The following is an 11,455-nucleotide window of genomic DNA, read 5'->3' on the forward strand; positions in this document are numbered from 1 at the left end:
GGCGAGTCTATGACCAGGTACAGAGTGAGGCCCTGCTTTAGATAATAGCAGCAGCAGCAGCAGCAGCAACAACAACAACAACAACCACAGCAGCAAATTGTGTTGACTCACTTGGGTGGGCTTAGGCTGGGGCTTACTGTTTGCACTGTAAGGAGTCTGACCAATGCGGGTCTCTTGGTTCCTGCTCTCCAAGGGTTAGCAAGAGACCCCGTATTTCTGAGCGTGAAAGAACAAGCAATAGAGAGATATTTGTCATCATCTGTTACAACCACCAGATACAGAGGTGTTTGTCATTTTTTTTTTTCCAGGCTTAAAGACATCCTTTACCAAGACCCAGTTTGTGGCCTCCTATTCCTTCATCCCCACTGAAGCAGGATCTCTGAAGAGAGACCCAATAAACTGCATTGGAAGTAATGCCCTTGGTGATCTTGAGTACAAGAGAATCTGCTAGCTGATGTATTGAAGAGTCCCTCATTCCAGAATTTCCTTGATTGGTGGTGGGAAAGCCAACGCGATGCAGCCGCATTCCTTGGCTCTGGGATGAAAATTGCCTACTCTGTATGTGCTGAAGGTTCCCGAAAAATGTCTCCTTTCTTAAGTCCATTAGGCCAGGGCATCCAGCATCATGGCATAGGGTTTCTCTTACTCCCCTTCTCATCCGAGTTCTTAATCAGGTAGGATGTGAATCCAGAACCCTGCATTTTCTTCCGTGAAAGAATCTCCTGGGCAGTTATCCTGTGACAAGAGAGAAGATTGGTTTGCAGGTTCCCTGGAGGCTGTTGGCATGGTTTGGTGTAAGTTTTGTTTAAGCTCTTTAAAGCATGTCTGGCATAGAACCAAGACATGGGCGCTTAAGAAGGGGGAAATCGATGGGCCAATCAATATGATGAATCCATCCTTCCATTAGCTACTTCCCGGTCCCCAGGCTCTGAAGGAAGGTTTCTGTATTTTCTTTCTTGTAAGTTTTTGATGGAAAATTAGACTAGGAGACATTATTACTGTCTGCTTCGAAGCTGCCCCACTCTCTCATGGTGGTTGGTTTGGGCATTTCTACCCTTGAGGCATGAGAGACTTAAAGAGCCTCTTGGGTCAACAGTCTGTTGTCCTTAACTAGCATTCCCAAGAGTTTAAGATTTCTCTGGAGATGAGATTCAATTGCCTCCAAACTTCTTATTACCTGCTGCCTCCACTCAGCACCTCTGTCCCTTTTCCAAGATGGTATGAGGGTTGACCTTGCCCTGGCTTCCTGAAGTGCTGTATTTAGACACACTTCTCAAGTCTACTCTTGGCTGAGGCATAAGCATCGAATTGCTACTCAACAAAGGGAGGTTTGAACAGTGAATACTTTCTTCAAGTCATTCTGGAAACTGGAGAGGGGATGATTAGGGAATACAAAAGGACAAGAGCTAGTTAGTTGCCCTTCTATATTGGAAACTAAAGGCTTGCTAGCAAGCTCCAGCACCCTCCAAAGAAGATCTTACGAAACACAGTTGTTCTAGTGAAGAAGGGTTGTTGAGGAAGGATTTCTGGCTGGGGGTTAGTGGAAGGAACACCCCAAACCCTAACTAAAATGAAAAGGGGTGTTTTCAGGGAAACCTTCTTTTCAAAGAAGATAGGGAAACACCTAGACTAGCGAGCCAACACTGGATTCTTTCTGTGGCCACTCAGTACACTCCAGCTGAGATCATGGGCTAATGGTAGTAGTAACAATGACAGTGGGAGCTGTTTAGCTGTTCATGTTTCTATTGTACAGGAAAATGACTTGCTGGCTTAAGTGACTATGCCTTTATTAGAGGTCATTATGATGTAAAGGGATTTGAAACCCCTCAGGGCTCTGAAGAGACATTGATGGGCTCTTCTTGTCTTACTGTATTTCCCCAGAGAGCACACCACAGGCTCCACATAGATGGAAAAGGAAACCTAGGTACCAGAGGCCCCTCCCTGGAAGAATTCTCCTAGGATGCAGGCATGAGAGAGGTCCTCTGAGATCTTATGACCTAGTCACCAAGTTGGATATAGAGAAGCAACTAAAGAAGGTAGGCTAGCAATGAGACTAAATGGGTTTTAGAAACGACTCTTCACATGTAAGGGGGATGCTGAAGGCAAGTGAAGAAGCACAAAGAAGGCGGGTCTTAGGATGGTGGGTCAGTGAGTCTACCATGGACGAGCATGTTGGGAAGACTGCTGACCATGCAAAGTCTTTATTTTATTTTGATCATCACTTTATAATATTCACTTATGTTTTAATGCTGGGTTTCCAGACTATGACTGAAAAATGGAATTGTAGTTCCCTACTAAAGGAACAGATGAATATATGTCCAGTCAAGGGACAAAGCTAATTTTCTCTTATTTAAAGGACACTGTTTGCTTATAACATTTTCTTTTTCATGTGGGCTGGTCTTGATTTTCTTCAAGGCCATATTTTTGACATGTGACTTAAGACTGTTCTGAGACGCTCACAGTAGTGAATTTTCATTCTGGAAAACATATGACAATTTATTTTGATCACACACTGTGACTTCACTTCCCCAAAGAACAGCCACTTCATTAAGTGCTCCAAGCATGTAGCATTCATCACATGTAGGTTCTGGGGAGCAATTGGCAATAACCTGAAATGGGCCAGCCTTTATCCTAGAACTCTGTGTGTGTCTAAAAATGTGTCTAGTTATCATAGGACATCATCAGAAGCACAAAAGATGTTCAGTATGAAAAAATGTTGTGTAAATTGTAAGCAAATTAAATATTATACATAATGAAACGTTGATCATTGAAGTGGAAATAAATACGAAAAATGGCACAAAGCTTATGGTACAGAGTAAGAAAGAAAGTTGCCCACAAATTTAGAATAGTTCTTGACATATGATTGATTTTTTATTGGAATTTCCTGTTATTAGCAATGACTATTTATAATGTATGCAAATGTTAAAGTCTGAATTACTGTGGCATTACCACCAGGAGTGATAATTAACATGGTGTAGCCATTAGGAATGGCTGTTTTAGCATTTACAAATTTCTTACAATAAGAGATTATTTTCTTACTAATAACAAAAAGGCATAGAAAATTGTAGCGACAAAATTGTTCCATTTCTTAAGCCTCATAAAGCTGGTTTGCAGTTCTTTTCTTTCATATTTAAGGGAGCTGGTGTGGTTTGGGTTTCAAGCATTCAGGAAGAAGGGTCTCAAGGCTCTGAAAGCTTGATTCACATCTAAGCCCTCTGCTACCTCAGCACCTTGCTCGCAAAAAGTGGGGGCACGGTGCTTAATCTGTGGGGGTTATTATGATGGTGAAAACACAACTCTGAAGCTCGTGGAACAGCAGGTCGATCTTTAAGACTCAACCAGAACGCTGATTGGAAATGCATTAGTCTCTTTTTAAAAGGCTTTCCTACAGACCTTTTGGAGGGCCCCTGACTTTGTGGCCCCAGATATCTGTATGTGCACTCCTCTTCAGGGGGGTTGTAATTTGGTTTCTCTAGTACCCATGGGGGAGGGCAGGTCACAACCTGTAATCAGCAACAGGAGGATCTGTTAACCTCTGGCTTCCTCCCAATTGCACTTACATGATGGCTAGTTTGAATAAGATTGGCCTCCATGGGCTCATACATTTAAATGCTTAGTCACCAGGGAGTGGCAGTATTTGAAAGGATTAGAAGGATTAGGAGGCGTGGCCTTGTTGTAGGAAGTGTGTCAGTGGGAGTGTGCTCGGAGGTTCCTTAAGTCCACTCGGCTCTTTTTCTACCTGCAGATCAGAATGTAGCTCTCAGCTATTCCTACAGCAACTGCCTACAGGTAAGCCATGCTCCCCACCATGATGATAATGGATGAAGCCTCTGAAACTTTAAGCAAACCTCCCAATTAAACCCTTTCTTTCATACAAATTGCCTTGGTCATGGTGTCTCTGCACAGCAATAGAACAGCGACTAAGACAACTCCACCCTCACTGACATACGCATAAATAAAAATAATAAAAACAAATCTTAAGGAAGAAAACATATATCACACATCACTCAAATGCCTCCTTCAAACCTTTCTAGAAAGTAAATAAAGGAGAAAAAAGAAGTTCACAGTTACTCACTTACAGGCACATGTGTCGTTTATAAACTAAAGACAGCTTGCCAATACAGATGATTGGTTCAATAATGCGAGGGTAGCTCTAGTGACTTAGTTTGCTAATTACCCGTCCTAACTCTGTAGAATAATCAGCCCTCTGTAAGAAGGTTGGTGCATTGCTCACAGTTGCTGAATTGACAACAAAAGGAAGACACTTCAGGAGCACAAAATTGTGAAAACAGTAAATAATTTATCTCAGGGTTGAGTTTGGTTCAATATTAACATTTACCAAGTAAGAAGACAATACAGCACCATGCACTCCCATATTCCCTGGAGAACACCAACAGCAGAAGAGCGTGGTGAGGGTAGCATCTACATCTTTCATGGTAAACTTCTCAGAACTTTGAATTTTTGGAAGAAACAAAACAAACTAGGCACATACTACTAATTCCTAACACACACACACACACACACACACACACACACACTCATTCTGAAAAACCACACACTCTTCAAATTTTCACCAATTGACATTAAACTACAATACTTCCTTAAAAATATGTGTGAAGGAGTTCAGAAGCCGTGTCTTGCGGTCCCCTTGGAATGGAGTCACTTGCAGATGTGAGTTCCACATTAATTCACTGAAGTAGATACTGCATTCCTTAGTGAAACTAAACAATTTGAATCCGTTAAGGTCACACAAAACCAGGCCTTTGCTCTGAAGTTAAAGGCTCTAAATAGATCCAAGCATTCTTTGTAATGCCCTTGAGTGATCCATTTATTGCACTTAACTTTCTCATTACTTAAATGCAAAAGACTAAAGTTGAAGAGGCCAGAACATACATTTGGAAATTTCAGAAAGCAAAATAGGCTGAGAGAGATAATGCAATCCTTTGCCATGAAGAGGAGAGCCCAACCCTCTTGATTACAGCTTCCACCCCATCCCTCACACATTCAAATCCAATATATGTGCTTTTATTAATGCGCGAGTGCAGAGATATGCATAAATGAATATTGATAAGGCAGGATACTGTATATTTATGAGATTTTCTATGTTTTCTCTTTATGTTTTATTTGTATTTATAACCAGTGCTGTGTACTGTGTATATGTGTTTGGAAGTATAACAGCAATGGAAAGAAATAAGATTTTAATCGATTTCATAGCATTTTGCAGCACGTATAGATGGCTGTCTATTTCACTGTGTGGTGAGGGCAACTGTTTCTGTTGGCCTCAGTAAGAATTTTTAATGACCACCCTAGTGCCCAAGTGAGATTTTCCTAAACAGTCTTATACAACGCAACCAATACCCTTGAAATTTTACATGCATAAAAGCCAGAAATTTACTCATCACAGTAACATTAAGTCTGATCCTTTCTAAAGTGAGGGGTTTTGCTATCTAGTATAAAATAGTGACGTGGTGACTTTCCAGCAGTGAGACCCTCCTTTTGCCTCAGGAATCATCAGTTTGGAGAGGCTTACAGTCAACATTTAAAATCTGAGGTTTAACATATTGCACTAAATTTCTCTAATTTAAAAAAAAAATGAGAGTGTAACAAACTGGACGGAAGGGCAAAGAAAAACTATTATTGTTTTTTAAAATGAGTTAGACAAATGGTAGAAAGAGATGGGAAGATGTCAAACATTTGCTGGAAGAAAGTCAGCGACCTAGACATGTTTATTTAAATATAATACACATTTGAACAAAGGCTCCGGCGTCAAGGTTGATTCATTTTGCCATGAAAATATAGGTCTATTCCATGTAAGTGACATCTGGATAAAATCCTGCTGCAAACAAACAAGGCAAAGTGTCAAGCGTCTCTCCAGAGGGATTGGCAAACAGGAGACAAATAACTATGCTTTGTGGGAGGGTTAGGCATACACCTGTCCGAAGACATATCTGATACAGATATGGGATTGAGAATTTTTATGCTTTTTCATGGACTAGATTAGTGCTGCCCTCCATGCTAGCTAGGACAGCGTCATTCTGCCGTAGGCAGAAGCGAATGCAGATTTCTACCTGTTTGCAGTGCTGAGACTTTAGCTCCAAGTAGGACAGCAATATCAAACCCCACCCTAGGATCAGGGAACATTGTGGAAGGGGATGCATGTTGAGGGGAAGACTGTAAGAGCTAAAGGATGAGGAAAGGTGTGAAATGCTTCTTCTACCCAGAGCTGCTGCACCACAAGAGCGCTGCAGCTGTAGGTACTACACAGGATCAAGCCAGGAGCAGTCAGTCAACATTTCAGCCCGATGCACAAATTGGTTCCCATGGGTTAAAAAGCAAGAGAAGAGAGATGAAGGCGGGAGGGCTAAGGAGTGGAAGGAGCCGTTGGGTGTGGATGTGATCAAGAGACATTGCAAACATGTATGAAATTGTCCTAGACTGTCTAAAAGATATTTAAAAAGTCAGTGTTTCTCAACTGCTTATCAGACAGGTCGCTGTGAGCTGCACCAACACCGACGTTTACTGATCACTGCTCAGATGAAGATGAAGGCAAAGACTTTGTGAGCTGAGAGTTGGACACACTGGTGTGACAGAAATGAAGAAATGGTAGAAGGGAAGAGGCTCGCACAGTCTTTGTCCTTCGACTGAGTCTGTGTCATCTGTAATGATGGGTAGAAGCTATTGCACCAGAGGTCCAAGCTGGAAGCAGATCCCGCTAAACGTGTCTTGGTCTGCTTCACGGTCTTATTGCAGAGATCCCGAAACTGGATGATTTAGAAAGGACGCAAGTTAGCCCCGGAAGTCAGACAAGGAAGGTTGACAGCTCAAGGCAGGCCATCCCACAGTGGGGTGGCACAAGGCTGAGGGTCAAAGAAGGAAGAGCAAGAGAGGCCAAGGGGTCCGAACCCATCTTGACAAAAAAAACCCACCCTTGCTGAAGCAAAAACTCACTCCCTGGGTCATGACTTCAGTCTGCACAGTGGGAGAGCCTTCTGACCCAGTCAATTCTTAAATGTCGTACTTCCCAGCTCACGTTGGAGTTAAATTTCTAACACACGCTTATGCTTTGGTGGGGGGGGCACGCATTCAAGTTATAGTTACACCTGTGCAGTTTTGGGGAGCAGATGTGGTCATGGTATCTTTGGTTCTTATGATGGTCCGGCGTACAGTGCTCCCCCTTCCTCCCAGCCCCTCAACTTCTCTCCCCTTCTCTTTTCTTTCTTTCATTTTCTTTCCTTTTCTTTTGAGATGGGGTCTCCTGTAGTCCTGGATGACCTTGAACCCACTTTGTAGCTGAGGAAGATCCTGAACTTCTGATGAACTTTCCTTCCAATCTCAAGGGCTGAGACTGGAGGTTTCCAGGTCTACTCCTTTTGAAAGCCAACTCCACCTCTCGCGGTCTCCTGCCTCCTGCTTCCAAGTTCTTACTTGTCTTGGCAACACTCCTATGACTTTTACTCTACTTCCATTTGCAGAAGACTGTCTAGCCAGAATGCAGGTCCCTGATGATATTGATTGGAAGCTATTTACATAATGAAAGCTTCCTCCTCCAATAGGAAGAAGCTATACATTTGAAAAGGAAACACATTTCTTGTCCGCAGTCTGGAGAGTCGGCCTGCTGAAGTTTGGAATGTGCATGCTAAGTGGCACTTTCTCCTTTTCCTCCTTAGAAAGCTGTCATTAACTTGATGGTACACCTTATAATTGAATGCCTCCTCTGCATCGAGCCATTGCCAAGTTCTTCCAAGTCAGCTCTTGCCAGTGACTCTGAGTGAGGCCCCATGCAATCTGAACAACACAAACAATCATGGCTTTTTATTTTCTTTCTTCCCAACAGAGTCCTAGGCACCGTGCTACGGACACTGTGTTGTTGTTATCTTAATTTTCCTCAGCAGCTCACTCCTAAATTCACTGTCATCTGGCTTTCCTTGAATTCTACTGCAGTGGGCATCACAAGTGTCCCATCCTCTGTCCCTTATGGGCACTGACGTCCCTAGCGTGAAGAAATGGTCTCAGCATCTTACATTTCCTTCACACTCCCCACAACCTCTTCACTCTGTTGTTTCTCTACCTGCCTCCCTTCATACTGTCCCTCATAGCACCCCTATCTCACTCCAACAGCAACTTCCACCACTTTGGGGGGATCCTGTGAGTTCTTTCTCTTCACCTCCCAGATTACTCTGCATCCTTCTGTTATCCCAGCCTCAAGGTCCCACTACTGCTGCTGTTACCAGACTGGGAGACAGAAATTGGTAGAGAAGACAGTTTTATTCAAATCCAGGCTTAGGAAAAGGGAGGAAGAGCCGCACAGTAAAGCACTCCCTGCCCCACCCCCCCACCTTTTGAAATGGGGCTTAGGTTTAGGGCTTTTTATGCAGCCAGAGGGAAGAGTCCTGTAGCTGGGCAAAGCTCTCCACAGAGAAGCTCTTTGTGCTCCAATGGAGGTGTCCTTTGCTCCCCAGAGAGAGGTTCTTGGAAAGGTCTTTTGGGATGTAGGCTGCCTTTGCCTTCTCAATGAGAGTCTCCTTCAGCCCAAACCTCCCGTGGTCTTGAGACAACTGGTGATAGGGAAAGAGGCCCCTTCTCTGCTCCCCGGACGAGGGACAGGAACAGCTTCCCTTTCTTCCCTTTCCTCAGCCATTGTGTGCACCTCTTCTCCAGCACACAGAGTTTAACCCTGACTTTCTGCTCATATTCACAGACCCTTGGCTCTCGTCGAAGATGACTTCTTTGCCACATCTCACTGCAAGCCCATTTCTTTTCTCAGCAAGTCCTCCATCTTCGGCTGTCGCAGCGGTAGCTGGCATCATTTCCTTCCTATTTAAAACTATCTTCAGGGCACCTCATAGCCTGTTCAGATTCTCCTGCTAGCATTCTAACATGGTGGCACTGTGAAAAACAACAACAATAACAACAACAACAACAACAAATCAATGCCCCACAGAAACACCTTAAGGGAAGAAAGGCTTGCTTTGCTTCATAGCTTCCAAGGGCTTCAGTCTGTCACGGTAAGGAAGGCAGGAGGAGTCTGTGGCAAGCTCACATCACAGCATACCAGGAGGTTGACCGTGTGATACAAATGGTGGGCTGTGATGATTTTGAAGGGTCTACCAACAGTGATCTCCTTCCTCAGCCTAGAACCCCCTTCCCAAGGCCATCTGCTAGAGAATAAGCATTGGACAACCATGCCTACAGAGATCACTCAAGTGCAAACTATAACTCTTATCTTCCAAACCATCTATTCATGTCTTGCCAGCGTCCAGCACAAGACTTTGCACACTAGTGCATGTCGAGTTCACTGAATATCTTTATCGAAGATATAAAACATGGGATTGTATGCAGAGTCACTTCAGGTTTAACTTCAGCCTGAATTCTGAATCATACATAGCATATTAGGCCATCTACCTTTACGTACACTCAAATACATACACAGCACACATAAATGTGTGATTATTTACATGCAAACAAAATGTATATCTGTACACAGTGCTTCAAAACAAAATCTTGGGTTATTTTTATGGGGAAAACTGATTTAATAGCATACAAATAGATTGTAGTATTTATCAGATATGGACATATATTCCAAATACTTTATATTTGAGTTATAATCCCTGGTTTCAACTGAATTGTTGTATTTTCACTTTGTTCTGTTGTAAGTGTTGGAAATCATCAGTTACTTTGGCTTTCTTATTTCCAGCAGATTTGATCTTGTCAAAGAAGGTGCCTCTTAGTGTCAGTTAACAGATCTTGTGGATGAAGAAGGGAACAGAAAAGGTATGCTTGTTACAGGCTAGCTTAATGCTTGCTCTTGTGATCCTGAAATTTCTTAGTGACCCACATTTATAGAGCTTGAAGTTAGATTTTTTTTCTACATTGGATAAAAATATATTTCACACATACTTATGTATATTTGCATGTTTATGTGTGCATATTTATGTGTATGTATATTATATAAGTATATGTATATATACATATATGTATGCATGTATGTCTACATAAATACATGTGTGTGTTTTTGTTTTTGTCAAACTGTAAGTTTTTCTTAGTCAACTGGTAACAGTTAGAGCATGTGTTCACAAAACGAGATACACTGGTTGGTATCCAGAGACCCTAGACTTGTATCCTTGTCCCCAGGAACATTGTGCTGTAATTTCTGGAAAACTGCCTAAGAAGTGAAAACAAGCAGAAAGCAGGAGTCACAGAATCATCTACTGTGTGGATACAGCTGAAAAATGCTAGCAGTTTAGGTAGTTCATCATGGAAGTCCAAAAGACTGGGGGGTGGGAGTGTGGGGAATGCTGGTCTCAGCATCAGGTCTGGAAAGGGTCTAAACATCTACAGATTTCTGCAAGGCCATGTGATTCACATGCAGACATTACCAGACTCAGACTTTGACCCTTCGTCTAAGGGCAAATGATATAAAGACCTCATTCCCTCCTCCAGTCAATCGCTAGGGTGGAGATGTGCCGTCATAATTAAATTTCATCCAACAGATGGAGTCTTGTGAGTAATGGGTTGCCCCTCACATCACATGAGCTGTGGGTGGTACCCGCTTCCGTGGGTTGATGGGAACTCCAACCCTTTCTATCACCCTCTACTCAATGAGAGCGTGTTGGAACCTGAAGGAGAAAAAGAGGTATTGCAAGAGGGATAATTTTAAATTCACGAAGTATCTTCTAATTTCACCTCAGCATGGCTTTTAATAAGATGATGTTTGGGGCTGGTGAGCTGGTTCCTCTGGTAAAGGAGCTTGCTGTGCAGGCCTGACCACCCAAGCCTGATTCCTGGGACCTACATGCGGCTTTACAACGTTTTCCTCTGACCCCTATACATGCACCATAGCATGTATGCATCTGCATGCTGACGCCTTAGAGCCAGATGTGTGGCTCACGTCTGTAATCACTGTACCTGGGAGGCTGAGGCAGGAGGATTGCAGCAAGTTCAAGGCCAGTCTAGATTATACTGTGAACTTCTGCCAGCTTGGACCATAGAGTGAGACCCTGTCTCAAACAAATAAACGAACAATGACCAAAACTCAAAAGAACCCACACCCAACTCCAAAGAGCACATGTTTGGTTGTATGGACCCATTTCTAGTTCTGAAATTTAGTTTATTAGCTCTCTACCTTTGGGGGTTCAGGCACTTAAATACCACATACTTAAACTTCATGTAGAGAGTAGAGAAGCAAGAATGACTTTGGTACCAGTTTGCTAAAAAGAATGAGATATTTTATATAAAAAACTTCATTCAACACAGGTATTGGAACAAAGTAATGACTTGAGATATGTCATAGGTTGCTTAGGGAGAAGTTTTTCAAAATGTCCATAGCATCTACTTTATGCCCCCAGGTGACTGCCATCGCGCCTAGTCAAGGGTCGCTGTTATAGACTTGAGCTGTCTTTGTCTGGCTTGAAACAAGTAGAGGAGCGCAAACAGTTCAAACGTGAGTCCAGCTAAA

The sequence above is a fragment of the Acomys minous genome (assembly GCF_964271855.1).
Source record: "Acomys minous genome assembly, chromosome: 13".
In the NCBI taxonomy this organism is placed as follows: Eukaryota; Metazoa; Chordata; class Mammalia; order Rodentia; family Muridae; genus Acomys; species Acomys minous.